General features: G+C 46.0%; 2 protein-coding genes across 4 annotated transcripts in view; one reads left to right on the top strand and one right to left on the bottom strand.

Annotated features, from left to right (window-relative positions):
* The window catches only part of ttk (ttk protein kinase), a 42,473-nt gene extending 39,607 nt beyond the window's left edge, over positions 1 to 2,866 (bottom strand). For 2 of the 3 annotated variants that reach the window (XR_010021043.1, XM_063072080.1), the window contains exon 1: positions 2,808 to 2,866. The gene's annotated coding sequence lies outside the window, so the exon portion shown is untranslated. Of the gene's footprint in view, positions 1 to 1,306; positions 1,404 to 2,807 lie in introns of those variants that run through there. The other variant, XM_063072087.1, reaches the window with a different exon arrangement.
* Positions 2,867 to 3,020: 154 nt separating this feature from the next.
* Positions 3,021 to 17,164, top strand: part of elovl4a (ELOVL fatty acid elongase 4a) — a 90,319-nt gene continuing 76,175 nt past the window's right edge. The window contains exon 1 of the mRNA XM_063040336.1: positions 3,021 to 3,081. The gene's annotated coding sequence lies outside the window, so the exon portion shown is untranslated. The remainder of the gene's footprint in view (positions 3,082 to 17,164) is intronic.

Here is a 17,164-nt window from a genome sequence, read left to right as displayed (position 1 = left end):
GTAGAAAATGGATGTTATGCAGATTTTTAAAAACAAAACAGAAACATTACAAATGGTGTAACAAAATATTCAACCCAGAGTCTAATGCACCAGAGCAGCACAACTGAGCTGTTGAAGCAAGCAGGCAAGCATTAGGCTCAGTATGAATTAACAGGAGCACTTCTATGTGAATATAATCCAGAAGGCAGCTACTGTACGATTTCCTGATTCCAATCAACCCGTCTCCCTTGTGATTAGCCCCAAAGTCCAAATCAACTGGCACACCAACTCCCCATAACAGGAAAGCATGTGGCCAACCAGCTAGATTGGCAATACAGAAGAGTTTTGATGCTGGAATCTGGAGCAAAAATCTAATGGAGGAACTCAGTGGGTCAAGCAGCATCTGTCGAGTACATTGTTCATTGCAACCAAATCTTCAAGTTCAACAGCACAGAAACAAAAGCCCCAACTCACTCATGCAGAACAAGATTTTCATCTAAGCTGGCCCCAATTGCCCACATTCAGCTGGTGACCCTCTACACCTTTCCTATTCATACACCTGTCCTAATGCCTTTTAAATGTACCACTACCTTCAGCAGGTCAAAGTAAATATATTATCAAAATACATATACTACCTTAAGATTCATTTTCTTGCAGCCATTTACAGCAAAATATAGAACACAATAAAATTTATGAAAACTAAATACAAAATTCGACAAACCATGTGCAAAAGGCAAATTGTGCAAATAAAAAAAATAAATAATACTGAGAGCGTGAGTTGTGGAGACCTCGAAAGTGAGTCTAGTGTTGTGGAATAAGTTCAGAGCTGAGGCTGAATGAAGTTATCCATGCTGGTTCAGGAGCCTGATGGTTGTAGAGCAATAACTGTTCCTGAACCTGGTTGTTTTGGGTGTTAAGGCTCCTGTACACCCTGCCTGATGATAGCAGTGAGAAGAGTGTATGGCCTAAATGGTGAGGCTCTTTGATAATGGATGCTGCTTTCTTGTGGCAGCGCAGCTTGTAAATGTGCTCAATGGTGGGGAGGGTTTCGCTGTATCCGCCACTTTCTGTGAACTTTCATTCGCAGGCATTGGTGTTTCCATACCAGGCCTTGATGCAACCAGTTAGGATATTCTCCACTGTACATCTGTACATTATAGATGTTTCTCAAAGTTTTAGATGAGATGCCAAATCTGTGCAAACTTTTAAGAAAGTAGAAAGGAGAAGTGCTGTTGTGCCCTCTTTGTAATTACACTTACATGCTGGTCCCAAGACAGATTCACTGAAATGATAACACTAAGGAATTTTAAGTTACTGACCCTCTTACCTCCAATCCCCTAATGAGGACTAGCTCATGAACCTCCAGCTTCTTCCTCCTGCAGTTGCTAATCAGCTCTTTGGTTTTGCTGACATTGAGTGAGATGTTGTTATTGTGGCATTATTTGACCAGATTTTCAATCTCCTTCCTGCGTGTCAATTCATCACCACCTTTGATTCAGCCAACAACGGAGTTATCACCAAATTTAAATAAGGCATTAGAGCTGTATTTAGCCACACAAAGGTTAAAGTGAGTAGAGCAGGGGACTCAGCATGTAACCTTTTGGTGGACCTGTGCAGAATGAGATTGTGGAAAAGATGTTGTTGCCACTCCATACTGACTAGGGTCTGCAAGTGAGAAAGTTGAGGATGCAGTTGCACACAGAGGAATCAAGCCCTAGGTCTTGAAGCTTAGTGATTATTTACAAGGGGATGATGGTGTTGAATGCGGGGCACTGCTATAGTCAATGAAGTGCATACTGATGTATGGTGTATGACGAAGGGTCTCGGCCCGAAATGTCGACTGTACCTCTTCCTAGAGATGCTGCCTGGCCTGCTGCGTTCACCAGCAACTTTTATGTGTGTTGCTTGAAATTCCAGCATCTGCAGATTTTCTCATGTTTGTGTCATTTACATTGCTTGCTTTTGGTTTGTAGGAGGTGCTGGCATTCCAATCCGCCTAGAGCTGTCAATCGTCCTTCTATAATTCAAGTTTGGTCTGAATTGCCACTTCACATGTGAGATAACTTTCTGGATTGCCAGTCCTGGATGCCACCAATCTAGCCCTCAGCGGAATGCAAATCTCTTGGTGCTTCTGGTTGGGGAAGACTCTGAATGATTTTGTGGGGGGCCACCGGTCCACAAGTGTTCTTTATAAAATCCATGACATCAGATGCATATGCATTCAGAGCTTCTGATGAGCCCTTAGACATGGCCCAGTCTACCAACTCGAAACAATCCCGTAGCCGCATTCTTCTACGCGCCGTGACCACCTTCTTGCTGATTTACATCTTCTGCCTTGCTCTTTAGTCTCTGCTTACATGCAGGTAGGAAGACGACAGCCAGATAGTCAGTTTTCCTGAAATGCGCTCGAGGGATGGAATGGTAGGCATTCTTAATGACAGTGCTAGAGTGGCCGAGCGTGTTGGATCTTCAGGTGCTGCGCTAACGGTAGTAGGGCAGGAACGACCAGCACGTATAAAACGAATCAAAGGGTGCTGTAACAAATTAGAAAGGGACTACCATGTACAAATCTTGGGAATACAGCTGCATGCTAAAGGGAGGTAAGCGTTGGGAAAAGGGTAAAATGTAAACCGGAAACTGATAATTGTTTAATACCAAGAGGGCATGAGGACAGGAGAGAAATGGTGTTTGGTCAGTGGTTATGGGAGGGGGATATAGGGGACCGCACTGCATTCGCATGCCCCTCTGATCTCCACAGACCCCGGTAATTCTGCCCCCGCCCCGATCCCTTCAACTCCCACGCCGCCCAGCCAACACCAGCCACTTACCGAGCAGGACCGAAAACTGCTAACAAACATCAACGCCAGCCGCCAACCGCCCGTGTTCAAAATTGCCGCACTTCTCAGCAACGAGCCCTGCTATTGGTCTGAGGCGCAGCAACGATTCGGATTCGCTGCCGAAGGGCTGTTCCACCCGCCCCCTGACAACACGAAGTGAAGGGAGCATTGAGGACAAGTGGGGCGGGGTGGTGGACCAGACAGCGCCGACTTACATCAGAGTTCAAAGGACAAAGTTCAGAGTATAACTGCGTTAACAAAACACGTAAGTGTCGCCACATATAATCTTGATACAGTATTCATTATCTTTCAGGCATTTACAGGAAAACAAAAGACAATAGAATTTACGAAAAACTGTACATAAATAAACCGACAAACATACCAATGTGCAAAAAAATTGTACAGAAAGTACGACTGAGAACACAGTCGTAACGAGTCTTTGAACGTGAATTCGTAGAATCAGTTCATATTTGTGATGAATAAAATTATCTAATCCAGATTAGGATCCTGATAATTAGTCTTGAATTCGATCCGAAACGTCGACTGTACTTTTTTCCATAGATACTGCCTGGCCTGCTGAGTTCCTCCAGCATTTTGTGTGTGTTGCTTGGATTTCCAGCATCTGGGGATTTTCTCTTGTTTGTAATCTTGAATTTGATGGTGTGTACCAAAGGCTTGTGTACCTCCTGCCTGATTATGGCATAGCTTGGATGGTGGGGGTCTTTAATGCAGACATCCCACCCTGCAAAAACTCATTTCAGGGAGGTCTCAACCAGAAGTCTCAACCTCATAGCAGTCTGTGTTGCTGTAGCACCCGCATCTCCTCCATTTCCCGCACTTCGGCCCTCACCCCATCCTCCCACAACCACAACAGGGACAGAGTTCCCCTTGTCCTTACCTACTACCCCACCAGCCTCTGGATCCAGCACATTATCCTCCGCACCTTCCGCCACCTTCAACAGGACCCCACCACTAAGCACATCTTTCCCTCTCCACCCCTCTCCGCTTTCCGCCAGGATCGATCCCTCTGCGACTCACTTATCTGCACATCCATTCCCACTGATCTCCCACCCGGCACTTATCCCTGTAAGCGTAAGTGCTGCACCTGTCCCTACACCTCATCTCTTGCAACCATTCAGGGCCCCAAACAGTCCTTCCAGGTGAGACAACACTTCACTTGTGAGTCTGTTGGGGTCATCTATTGCATCCAGTGCTCCCGGTGCGGCCTCCTCTACATCAACTCTGCTTCCCATTCCCATTCAGGTATGTCCATACATGGCCTCCTTTACTGCCATGATGAGGCTAAACTCAGGTTGGAGGAGCAACACCTCATATACCGTCTAGGTAGTCTTCAGGCCCTTGGTATGAACATAGAATTCTCCAACTTCTGGTAATTCCCTCCCCCTCTCTTCCTCTATCCCTATTTCACTCTGCCCCCTCCCCCAGCTCCCTCATGGTTCCGCCTCCTTCTTCTACTACCCATTGTTTTCAGGGCTATGACGTCAATGCTTCCCTTCCCCCACCCCTTTGTCTTTCAAATTACTGGTCTTTCAACTGAAGCTACAAGCATTCTTCAAATCATTCCCCATCTTTCATTCTTCAGTACTGACGAAGGGTTCCGGCTCGAAACGTCGACTCATCGTTTCTAACTGATGCTGCCCGAACTGTTGAGTTCATCCAGCGTACTGAAAGTGTTGCTTTGATCACAGCATCTGCAGATTATTTTGTGGATAGTCTGTGTCAATGAATTTGTTGATTTTGCAAGACATCAGATTCAAAAATGATTTGTGAGACAGCTGACTTCTGAATTCTGTCTTAATGTGCCATGTTCACAATCCCTATATACTTCCATCCCCCATCAGGAAGGTCTCAAAGCTCTACGCTTCTTTTTGGATTCCAGACCTAATCAGTTCCCCTCTACCACCACTCTGCTCCGTCTAGCAGAATTAGTCCTTACTCTTAATAATTTCTCCTTTTGCTCCTCCCATTTCCTCCAAACTAAAGGTGTAGCTATGGGCACCCGTATGGGTCCTAGCTATGCCTGCCTTTTTGTTGGGTTTGTGGAACAATCTATGTTCCGTGCCTATTCTGGTATCTGTCCCCCACTTTTCCTTCGCTACATCGACGACTGCATTGGCGCTGCTTCCTGCACGCATGCAGAACTCGTTGACTTTATTAACTTTGCCTCCAACTTTCACCCTGCCCTCAAGTTTACCTGGTCCATTTCCGACACCTCCCTCCCCTTTCTAGATCTTTCTGTCTCTGTCTCTGGAGACAGCTTATCCACTGATGTCTACTATAAGCCTACTGACTCTCACAGCTATCTGGACTATTCCTCTTCTCACCCTGTCTCTTGCAAAAACGCCATCCCCTTCTCGCAATTCCTCCGTCTCCGCCGCATCTGCTCTCAGGATGAGGCTTTTCATTCTAGGACGAGGGAGATGTCTTCATTTTTTAAAGAAAGGGGCTTCCCTTCCTCCACTATCAACTCTGCTCTTAAACGCATCTCCCCCATTTCACGTACATCTGCTCTCACTCCATCCTCCCACCACCCCACGAGGAATAGGGTTCCCCTGGTCCTCACCTACCACCCCACCAGCCTCCGGGTCCAACATATTATTCTCCGTAACTTCCGCCACCTCCAACGGGATCCCACCACTAAGCACATCTTTCCCTCCCCCCCTCTCTCTGCATTCCGCAGGGATCGCTCCCTACACAACTCCCTTGTCCATTCGTCCCCCCCATCCCTCCCCACTGATCTCCCTCCTGGCACTTATCCGTGTAAGCGGAACAAGTGCTACACATGCCCTTACACTTCCTCCCTTACCACCATTCAGGGCCCCAAACAGTCCTTCCAGGTGAGGCATCACTTCACCTGTGAGTCGACTGGGGTGATATACTGCGTCCGGTGCTCCCGATGTGGCCTTTTATATATTGGTGAGACCCGACGCAGACTGGGAGACCGCTTTGCTGAACATCTACGCTCTGTCCGCCAGAGAAAGCAGGATCTCCCAGTGGCCACACATTTTAATTCCACATCCCATTCCCATTCTGACATGTCTATCCACGGCCTCCTCTACTGTAAAGATGAAGCCACACTCAGGTTGGAGGAACAACACCTTATATTCCGTATGGGTAGCCTCCAACCTGATGGCATGAACATTGACTTCTCTAACTTCCGCTAGGCCCCACCTCCCCCTCGTACCCCATCTGTTACTCTTTTTTATGCACACATTCTTTCTCTCACTCTCCTTTTTCTCCCTCTGTCCCTCTGAATATACCTCTTGCCCATCCTCTGGGTCACCCCCCCCCTTCTTTCTTCCCGGACCTCCTGTCCCATGATCCTCTCGTATCCCCTTCTGCCTATCACCTGTCCAGCTCTCGGCTCCATCCCTCCCCCTCCTGTCTTCTCCTATCATTTTGCATCTCCCCCTCCCCCTCCAGCTTTCAAATCCCATACTCACTCTTCCTTCAGTTAGTCCTGACGAAGGGTCTCGGCCTGAAACGTCGATTGCGCCTCTTCCTATAGATGCTGCCTGGCCTGCTGCGTTCACCAGCAACTTTGATGTGTGTTGCTTCACAATACCTGCTGTCTTGGTTGATGAGCAGGCATAGTTTTTTGCTATTTCTGAATCAGGAAACATTTTCCTGAATAGCTTGCCTGTGTGCTAACACACCCGGAATGGCAGATTATGCTCAATGCTGGAAGATGTAAAGTACACCTCAGCTCCAGTGACCTTCTCTGTCAGACTTTGGTTTTCTGCTGAAAAGAACTGTGAAATACTTGAGCAGCCTTCCCTGCACTTAGCCTCCCTAATATGTTGTGGTTCCTAAAAGAAATAAAAGCATAAGGTGTATGCTTATTACAGGTGTGCGCCGCTTAATGTCCATTCGGACAACGTCCGATGGCATATACATCCGTAGTCCCTCTCTCACTCACACACACACACACACACACACACACACACACACACACACACACACACACCCCCTACAATAGTCGGGATCAGAACCAGGGGAACCCTATTCCTAGTGGGGTGGTGGGAGGATGGAGTGAGAGCAGATGTACGTGAAATGGGAGAGATGCGTTTAAGAGCAGAGTTGATAGTGGAGGAAGGGAAGCCCCTTTCTTTAAAAAATGAAGACATCTCCCTTGTCCTAGAATGAAAAGCCTCATCCTGAGAGCAGATGCGGCGGAGACGGAGGAATTGCGAGAAGGAGATGGCGTTTTTGCAAGAGACAGGGTGAGAAGAGGAATAGTCCAGATAGCTGTGAGAGTCAGTAGGCTTATAGTAGACATCAGTGGATAAGCTGTCTCCAGAGACAGAGACAGAAAGATCTAGAAAGGGGAGGGAGGTGTCGGAAATGGACCAGGTAAACTTGAGGGCAGGGTGAAAGTTGGAGACAAAGTTAATAAAGTCAACGACTGTTGTCCTACTGACTCTCACAGCTATCTGGACTATTCCTCTTCTCACTCTGTCTCTTGCAAAAACGACATCCCCTTCTCGCAATTCCTCCGTCTCCGCCGCATCTGCTCTCAGGATGAGGCTTTTCATTCTAGGACAAGGGAGATGTCTTCATTTTTTAAAGAAAGGGGCTTCCCTTCCTCCACTATTAACTCTGCTCTTAAATGCATCTCCCCCATTTCACGTACATCTGCTCTCACTCCATCCTCCCACCACCCCACTAGGAATAGGGTTCCCCTGGTCCTCACCTACCACCCCACCAGCCTCCGGGTCCAACATATTATTCTCCGTAACTTCCGCCTCCTCCAACGGGATCCCACCACTAAGCACATCTTTCCCTCCCCCACTCTCTCTGCATTCCGCAGGGATCGTTCCCTACACAACTCCCTTGTCCATTCGTCCCCCCCCCATCCCTCCCCACTGATCTCCCTCCTGGCACTTATCCGTGTAAGCGGAACAAGTGCTACACATGCCCTTACACTTCCTCCCTTACCACCATTCAGGGCCCCAAACAGTCCTTCCAGGTGAGGCATCACTTCACCTGTGAGTCGACTGGGGTGATATACTGCGTCCGGTGCTCCCGATGTGGCCTTTTATATATTGGTGAGACCCGACGCAGACTGGGAGACCGCTTTGCTGAACATCTACGCTCTGTCCGCCAGAGAAAGCAGGATCTCCCAGTGGCCACACATTTTAATTCCACATCCCATTCCCATTCTGACATGTCTATCCACGGCCTCCTCTACTGTAAAGATGAAGCCACACTCAGGTTGGAGGAACAACACCTTATATTCCGTATGGGTAGCCTCCAACCTGATGGCATGAACATTGACTTCTCTAACTTCCGCTAAGGCCCCACCTCCCCCTCGTACCCCATCTGTTACTCATTTTTATGCACACATTCTTTCTCTCACTCTCCTTTTTCTCCCTCTGTCCCTCTGAATATACCTCTTACCCATCCTCTGGGTCACCCCCCCCCCCCGTCTTTCTTCCCGGACCTCCTGTCCCATGATCCTCTCGTATCTCCTTTTGCCTATCACCTGTCCAGCTCTCGGCTCTATCCCTCCCCCTCCTGTCTTTTCCTATCATTTTGCATCTCCCCCTCCCCCTCCAGCTTTCAAATCCCTTACTCACTCTTCCTTCAGTTAGTCCTGACGAAGGGTCTCGGCTTGAAACGTCGACTGCGCCTCTTCCTATAGATGCTGCTTGGCCTGCTGCGTTCACCAGCAACTTTGATGTATGTTGTTTGAATTTCCAGCATCTGCAGAATTCCTGTTGTTCAAGCAGGATTCATTCATTTTCTTTCTTTCTTTTTTTTCCCTCTCTCTCTCCCTCTCTAAAAAATCTACTTCCGGGATATTGTATATAATTTGCAGGCATCAGGGAGCTGCTATCAATATGCGGGAGACTCCCGGAACTCCTGGGAGAGGTGGGATATCTGTTAATGATAAATGCTGCCCTCTTTTGTTAGCGCTCCGTGCTGATGATACTAAATTGAGTGGAAAAGCAAATTGTGCAAAAGATACAGAGAGTCTGCAGAGAGATATAGATAAGTCAAGTGAGTGGGCAAGGGTCTGACAGATGGAGTACAATGTTGGTAAATGCCAGGCCATCCACTTTGGAAGGAAAAATGAAAGAGCAGATTATTATTTAAGTAGTAAAAAAAATGCAGTATGCTGCTGTGCAGAGGGTCTTGGGAGTGCATGTGCATGAATCACAAAAGGTTGGTTTGTAGATGCAGCAGGCTATCGAGAAGGAAAATGGAATGTTGGCCTACATTGCTAGAAGGATTGAATTTAAGAGCAGGGAGGTTATGCTGCAACTGTATAGGGTACTGATGTGGCCACACCTGGAATACCTCATGCAGTTCTGGTCTCCTTACTTGAGGAAGTATATACTGACTTTGGAGGCAGTGCAGAGGAGGTTCACCAGGTTGATTCCAGAAATGGGGAGGTTAGACTATGGGGAGAGATCTGTGACTCTACTCGCTGGAATTCAGAAGAATCACAGGAGATCTTATAGAAACATATAAACTTATGAAAGGGATAGATAAAATAGAGGCAGGAAAGGTGTTTCCACTGGTAGTTGAGTCTAGAACTAGGGGACATAGCTACACCCTAGATTTAGGATGGAGATGAGGAGGAACTGCTTTTTCCAGGGAGGGGTGAATCTGTAGAATTCTCTACCCAATGAAGCAGTGGAGGCAACCTTAGTAAATATATTTAAGACAAGGTTTGATAGATTTTTGCATAGTAGGGGAATTGAGGGTTACAGGGTTGCAGGTAGGTGAAGATGAGTCCATGATTGGATCAGCCATGATCTTCTTGAATGGCAGAGCAGGTTTGATGGGGCAGATAGCCTACTCTTGCTCCTATTTCTCATGTTCTTAAATGTGCTCAATGGTGAGAAGCGCTTTGCCCATGATGGGCAGTGTATCCACCACTTTCTGTAACCTTTTCCGTTCTTGGGCATTGGTGTTTCTAGACCAGCCTGTGATGCAACCATTTAGGGTCTATAGAAGTTTGTTAAAGTTTTTGGATGCATGCCAAATCTCTGCAAACTTCTAAGGAAGGCTTTGTGATGGGACTTACATTCTGGTTCCAGAATAGATTTTCAGAAATGATAACTGCATGGAATTTAGAATTACTGACCCTTTCCACTTCTGATCCCATAATGTATACTGGTTCATGAATCTCTGGCTTCTAGCTCCTGTAGTTGATAATCAGCTCTTTAGTTTTGCTTTAGTTGAGTGAGAGATTGTCATTGTGGCACACTCAACCAGATTTTCAATTTCAATTTGAATCATAAAGTAGGTGGGGATGCTGGTGTGCTCCCAGAGATTTCTTACTTGATGAGTGGAGAGATTCGCTATGGTCCTTGGTCATTGGTGTAAGACGTCTCCACTGCACAATTCAGATTTCTGCAGGAGTCTCTTCTTTGCGTAGCCCATACCTTTGTCCTTCTTAACACTTTTGAGAGATGAAATGCATTTCCCCCAAACGTTGTAATTGGTAAAATATCTTAAGTTTTAATAACAAACTGTAATTAGAACTACAGGTGCATATTAGAGAAGTAAGTGAAATGGGCGAAAAATTTGCTAATTAAGTTTAAGGGGGGAAGAGGAAGATCCAATCAGAACACATGTGAAACTATGGAATCATTCAAAGAGGCGGGCTGTACCTATGATTTACATATCTATGATTTATATATACATATATAACTTCAAACATAATTCTCCAATATCCCTCTTGGTTTGACTTCTACTTCAAGAAACCTGGGAGAGTTAACCATCTTGAAGATCTTAAAGATCAAATTAACTTTTTCATTTGTTTTAAAATCTTTTTTCAAAAAGAAACTTTGACTAGACATTAATTGGAAATATGAAGTCAAATATTACAAGTCTTGTTTGGGTTCAAGCAATTTACATGTAGAGAATATTTAACAGTTTAAAGAGTATGATTACTGGAGGCTATCACTGATAAGAAACAATGGCTTCATGGAATGATAGCTGAGACCATTTTCACTACAAAATTGATGGCTTTAAAAGGATGGCTCTGGAAGCAGTATTTTTCTCAATTGTGAATGGGTAACAAAAAGCCATTAATTTAAAATTGTCATTGAAGTTAGGAAAAATATCTAGATAATCTTCGAATGATGAAGTCTGCTTCACCAAGAGATAAATCAAAGCAGATTGTCTCTTCCAAAGGAATTGTGGTAAAAAACTGAAACTAAGTTCTCTTCTTGGGCAGTTTGCTGGCTCAACAATAATCTGATGTTACTCCAGTTATGTGTATCCTGAGGTAAGTGGAAAGTCCTAGATGGAAGCTGCAGACCTTGACTTGTGGGGCAGGTAGTGCTTAGTTAGGTAAGTGAGTAGTTTTGGATACACACACAGAATGCTGGAGGAACTCAGTAGTAGTAGTAGTAGTAGTAGTAGTAGTAGTCGAACTTTATTAATCCCGGGGGAAATTGGTTTTCGTTACAGTTGCACCATAAATAATAGTCATAGAACCATAAATAGTTAAATAGTAATATGTAAATTATGCCAGTAAATTATGAAATAAATCCAGGACCAGCCTATTGGCTCAGGGTGTCTGACCCTCCAAGGGAGGAGTTGTAAAGTTTGATGGCCACAGGCAGGAATGACTTCCTATGACGCTCAGTGCTGCATCTTGGAGGAATGAGTCTCTGGTTGAATGTACTCCTGTGCCCACCCAGTACATTATGTAGTGGATGGGAAACATTGACCAAGATGGCATGCAACTTAGACAGCATCCTCTTTTCAGACACCACTGTGAGAGAGTCCAGTTCCATCCCCACAACATCACAGGCCTTACGAATGAATTTGTTGATTCTGTTGATGTCTGCCACCCTCAGCCTGCTGCCCCAGCACACAACAGCAAACATGATAGCACTGGCCACAGACTCGTAGAACATCCTCAGCATCGTCCGGCAGATGTTAAAGGACCTCAGTCTCCTCAGGAAATAGAGACGGCTCTGACCCTTCTTGTAGACAGCCTCAGTGTTCTTTGACCAGTCCAGTCTATTGTCAATTCATATCCCCAGGTATTTGTAATCCTCCACCATGTCCACACTGACCTCCTGGATGGAAACAGGGGTCACCGGTACCTTAGCTCTCCTCAGGTCTACCACCAGCTCCTTACTCTTTTTCACATTAAGCTGCAGATAATTCTGCTCACACCATGTGACAAAGTTTCCTACCATCACCCTGTACTCAGCCTCATCTCCCCTGCTGATGCATCCAACTATGGCAGAGTCATCCGAAAACTTCTGAAGATGACAAGGCTCTGTGCAGTAGTTGAAGTCCGAGGTGTAAATGGTGAAGAGAAAGGGAGACAAGACAGTCCCCTGTGGAGCCCCAGTGCTGCTGATCACTCTGTCGGACACACAGTGTTGCAAGCACACGTACTGTGGTCTGCCAGTCAGGTAATCAAGAATCCATGATACCAGGGAAGCATCCACCTGCATCGCTGTCAGCTTCTCCCCCAGCAGAGCAGGGCGGATGGTGTTGAACGCACTGGAGAAGTCAAAAAACATGACCCTCACAGTGCTTGCTGGCTTTTCCAGGTGGGCATAGACACAGTTCAGCAGGTAGACGATGGCATCCTCAACTCCTAGTCGGAGCTGGTAGGCGAACTGGAGGGGATCTAAGTGTGGCCTGACCATAGGCCGGAGCAGCTCCAGAACAAGTCTCTCCAGGATCTTCATGATGTGGGAGGTCAATGCCACTGGTCTGTAGTCATTGAGGCCGCTGGGACGCGGCGTCTTTGGCACAGGAACAAGGCAGGACGTCTTCCTCAGTACAGGAACCCTCCGGAGCCTCAGGCTCAGGTTGAAGACATGGCGAAGTACTCCACATAGCTGAGGGGCACAGGCTTTGAGCACCCCGGTACTGACACCATCAGGTCCAGCAGCCTTGCTTGGGTTGAGACGTTTCAGCTGTCTTCTCACCTGTTCAGCTGTGAAGCCCACCGTGGTGGTTTCGTGTAGGGAAGGGGTATAGTCATGAGAGCAGGGTGGGGGACTGTGAGGAGGGGTAGGAGGGGAGAGTGGAATATGTGTTGGTTGGGGGCCGACAACAGATGGCTCATGTGTGGGATGTGCAGGGCCACAATGCCAAATCTGTTAAAGAACAGGTTAAGTTCATTGGCCCTGTCCATACTGCCTTTCGCTCCTCTGTTGCTAGTTTGCTGGAACCCAGTGATGGTCCTCATCCCCCTCCAGACCTCTCTCATGTTGTTCTGCTGGAGTTTCCACTCAAGCTTCCTCCTGTACTTGTATTTAGCCTCCCTGATCCTGGCTTTCAGGTCACTCTGTACTGCTCTCAGCTCCTCCCTATTTCCATCTCTAAAAGCCCTCTTTTTAGCGTTCAGGATGTTCTTAATTTCCTTTGTCACCCATGGCTTGTTATTTGAATAACAAAGGACAGCTCTTGTCGGAACATTGCAGTCCACACAGAAGTCGATGTAATCAGTGATGCACTCTGTGAGCCCATCAATATCCTCTCCATGTGGCTCATAGAGTGCCTGCCAGTCTGTCACCTCAAAACAACCCTGGAGCGCCTCATAAGCCTCCTCCGACCATTTTCTCACTGTCCTTGAGGTTACAGGTTTACTCTTCACCAGAGGCACGTAGCAGCGCTTTAGATGCACCAGGTTGTGATCTGACCTTCCCAGTGGGAGGAGGGGAGAGGAGCTGTATGCATCCTTAACGTTAGCCTACATCAAATCCAGAGTCCTCTCCCCTCTGGTTGTACAGCTCACATACTGCGTGAAGTTGGGCAGTGTTCTAGCCATGGTTGAAGTCACCTGAGATGGTAATGAGGGCACTCAAGTGCTGGGTTTGTAATCTGGCTATGATGGTGTAAATGATGTTACACGCCAACGTCGGGTTGGCAGAGGGAGGGATGTACACAACAACCACAATTGCATGCGAGATTTCCCTTGGCAAATAATATGGCCGGAGTCCAACAGCAAAAAGTTCAATATCTGGGCTACAGACATGTTCCTTGATCGTAATATGCCCAGGATTGCATCATCTGTTATTTACCAGAACCGCCAGCCCCCCTCCTTTACGCTTACTGCGGTCAGTGCAATTCTGGTCAGCTCAAACAGTCTGGAAGCCCTCTATGGAAACTCTTTGATCGGGTATGTCCTCATGCAGCCACGTCTCAGTAAAGCACATGACACTGCTCTCCCGAAATGTTCTCTGACCCCTGACAAGCGCAGTCAGTTCGTCCATTTTATTCCCCAGCGACCTCACATTTCCCATGTTAAGAGAGGGGAGACATGGCTTATAACTTCTCTTCTCCAAAAGCCTCTGTTGTCTCGACCCAGTCCTCTTCCCTGGGCTTTTTGATCCCCCTCTGCATCCTCTGTGTGTTTTCCTCCAGATTTCAGCCGGTATGTCCGCTGCTCTGTTCGAAAACCGGCGGACATGAGCGCAATCAGTTGGTCCCTGGAATACACAATGCGGCCATCCTGTTGCCACGCTAACGAGACGTGTCCGAATGTAACCAATTCCAGCGCTAATAAACCAAGTAAAACTCTCTCCACCAGCATGTTAGAGAGGGTGCAGCTTCAACGTGTTACCGTGAGGAAAAAAATACAACAAATAACTAAGGCCAGGCCAGGCAGCATCAATGGGAAAGAATATACAGCCGACATTTTGGGCCGAGACCCTGTTTACTCTTTGATGCTATCTGGCCTGCTGACTTCCTCTAGCATTTTGTTTGTGTTGTTTTGGATTTACAGCATCTGCAGATTTTCTTGTGTTTGTGTAGTTTGGTTGTTCTATGTTTCTTCTGTATGTATATGGCTTCCAAAGGCTACCATCACAGAGACTTCATCATGCCCTCACTATGTTCCTTCTTCGTTATGATTTAGCACTAGTCTGAGATTCACGTGGGCTGATGAGGTAGTTACATTTTTTTTCAGCCTTTTCAACACATCCCTGAATTTTCTCTGTCCTCCTGGAAATTTCTTCCTATTCCAGACAGGCTGTTTAAGGAAATGAGGTCCATCCACCAGAGGTGGTTGAGCATAATCTGAGCCTCAGTGCCGAGGGAGGTGATGCTGACGTTAGTTTCTACATCCTGCTACTTGATTTGGAGGATCTTGCAGAGTTGGTGGTATTACCACTTTGAGCACTTACTATTGCTTGTCTATTTATTTCTTTTTGTTTTTCTGAGCTTGTAGGATTGTGGAGAATCAATTCAGTTTGATGCACCATAAGCTGCTGCTGGTTTTGGGTTTAGAAGATACTTTTTTTCAGTCATCTCAATGTGGTAGGGTACTGGAGTTGGGGTGAACATCATCCACATTTATTTGGATCTTGTTGAATCTTTTTGTCACTGGCAGTATTTTGCAGAAAGGGTATTTGTCTTCCATTTGTTTAAATTAAGACCTATCTTTTTGCATGCATTTGGTGGTAGTGGGGGAAGGGGAATCAATGGTTACTTGTAGCTCTGTTTTGAAATGTGGATTGCATTCAGTGATTTGAGGTTAATGAATCTTCGTTCAGAGTGAAAATGATCATCAAAAAGTGAAAAAAAAACTGGAACTCAGAAAAATTTAGGAAGTAGTCATTATAGTTGATAAGTGTGAGAGGACTAAAGTAGGTAAGGTTGAGACGGTGTTCTGGAAGATGCTGACATCAGTTTTTTATTCTGCTGCATATCTGGAAGAGTGCGTTGGTGGTACTGCTCCAGAGCCCTGGCACACCTACTGTTAATGGTCCGAGTCTCAGAAGTATACAGAACTAAAGATAGAGAAGTACCTGCAAGAAGTGTAGCTAACTTTCTCAGATTCTTTTATTTATTTATCACATGAACATTGATACATACAGTAAAATGCATCATTTGCTTTTCCAACCAGCATAGCTTAAGGATCTGCTGGAGGCAGCTCACAAGTATCACCACACATTCCTGTGCAAATATAATATGCTCACAATGTTCAGTGGAAACCAGTAACAACAACAGAATGACAGCAACAAGACAACAACAGCAAAACAAGCCCCTTTTCTCCCTCCCAAACACCCACTCACACATAGACAGCTCTCCAATCCCAGAACCGGCTGCCTCTGGTACTCCAGCCATTAGTGATCTTGCAGATGTCGGATGTCTGACTTCCCCAGCAGACTCTGAGACTTGCAGACTCAGAACTTCGGCCGTCAGGTTTCAACTTCTGGACTTCCAATCAAGCTTCGGGCTTGGATCTTCAGGATCAACCCCAGGACTTGACAATGATGGGACCCCATATCTCAGGTCTTGATCTCCCAACTTAAATTAATGGGGCTAGTTGGTTAACAAGAAAAATTCACAAAACCCAAAAATGGACCAAAAGCATGATATCCCAGTATAATGTGAGAAACTAAAGCCCTGAAATGTACAAACTGTGAGGACAGGCTAAGAGAGGGATATTTGTGTCTGTCTTCCTGTGGTTTTGACATCCACAGTGCAATAAAACTTACAATACTGTCATAAAATTGAAATTTCATGTCTTTGAGTTCTATCCCGGAAGACTTAGAAATGCTAATAGTCAACAATTATTAAGTCAATTAAAAGGCCTCTGAAAGAGTGTTTCAGTTACACAAGTAAAAGTACTCTATTGAAACAGTGCTGAATATCTTGAATATATTTATTCAAGAAAGGGAGTAGAGATAGCCCAGGAAATTATAGACCATTGAGTCTTACCTCAGTGGTTGGTAAGTTGATGGAGAAGATCCTGAGAGGCAGGATTTATGAACATTTGAAGGGGTATATTATGATTAGGAACAGTCAGCATGGCTTTGTCAAGGGCAGGTCGTGCCTTACGAGCCTGATTGAATTTTTTGAGGATGTGACTAAACACATTGATGAAGGAAGAGCAGTAGATGTAGTGTGTATGGATTTCAGCAAGGCATTTGATAAGGTACCCCATGCAACGCTTACTGTGAAAGTAAGGAGGCATGGGATCCAAGGGGACATCGCTTTGTGGATCCAGAACTGGCTTGCCCACAGCAGGCAAAGAGTGGTTGAAGATGGGTCAGACTCTGCATGGAGGCCGGTGACCAGTGGTGTGCCTCAGGGATCTGTTCTGGGACCCTTACTCTTCGTGATTTTTATAAATGACCTGGATGAGGAAGTGGAGGGATGGGTTAGTAAGTTTGCTGATGACACAAAGGTTGGGGGTGTTGTGGACAGTGTGGAGGGCTGTCAGAGGTTACAGCGGGACATTGATAGGATGCAAAACTGGGCTGAGAAGTGGCAGATGGAGTTCAACCAGATAAGTGTGAAGTTGTTATTTTGGTAGGTCAAATATGATGGCAGAATATAGTATTAATGGTAAGATTCGGCAATGTGGAGGATCAGAGGGATCTTGG

The sequence above is a fragment of the Mobula hypostoma genome, chromosome 2, assembly GCF_963921235.1.
Source record: "Mobula hypostoma chromosome 2, sMobHyp1.1, whole genome shotgun sequence".
Classification (NCBI taxonomy): Eukaryota; Metazoa; Chordata; class Chondrichthyes; order Myliobatiformes; family Myliobatidae; genus Mobula; species Mobula hypostoma.
This window is presented reverse-complemented; position numbering and strand designations above follow the sequence as displayed.